Below are 484 nucleotides of genomic sequence, written 5' to 3'. Positions count from 1 at the left end.
TGATTTAAAAACCCTAAGTATTTTTCTAACAATTTTAAATCATTAAAAAAATATTATTTTGTCAGATATTTGTCAAATATCAGAAATCATTAAATTTCCTTCAAACATAAACCTCTTAAAGGTTAAATACAGTTAAAATAAATTGGGTACCTTAACTTAAACAGATTAAAATATGGTATTTATACATTTTCCTAAAAACTCAATATAAATTCAATAATATCCCCAAATTATTGTTACAGTTTGATGAGCCCATTAGGAGAGCTTTGCCCTGTGAGTTGTTGGACTCTTTCTCTCCTCTTGATGAAGAAGAGGTTTCTCTACTGCTTCAGCGAAGTCATCCAACAACATGTTCCTTCTTTTAAACAGGCAAGGGTTAAGTCTTTGCTAACAAAAAGTACACTTCATACAATTGATGAAGAACTACAGACCTGTCTCCCTTCTTCCTTTCTTGTTGGCTTTGGAGGAAGTGTTCTTCAAGCAAGTC

Source organism: Alosa alosa, chromosome 6 (genome assembly GCF_017589495.1).
Source record: "Alosa alosa isolate M-15738 ecotype Scorff River chromosome 6, AALO_Geno_1.1, whole genome shotgun sequence".
Lineage (NCBI taxonomy): Eukaryota > Metazoa > Chordata > Actinopteri > Clupeiformes > Clupeidae > Alosa > Alosa alosa.
This window is presented reverse-complemented; position numbering follows the sequence as displayed.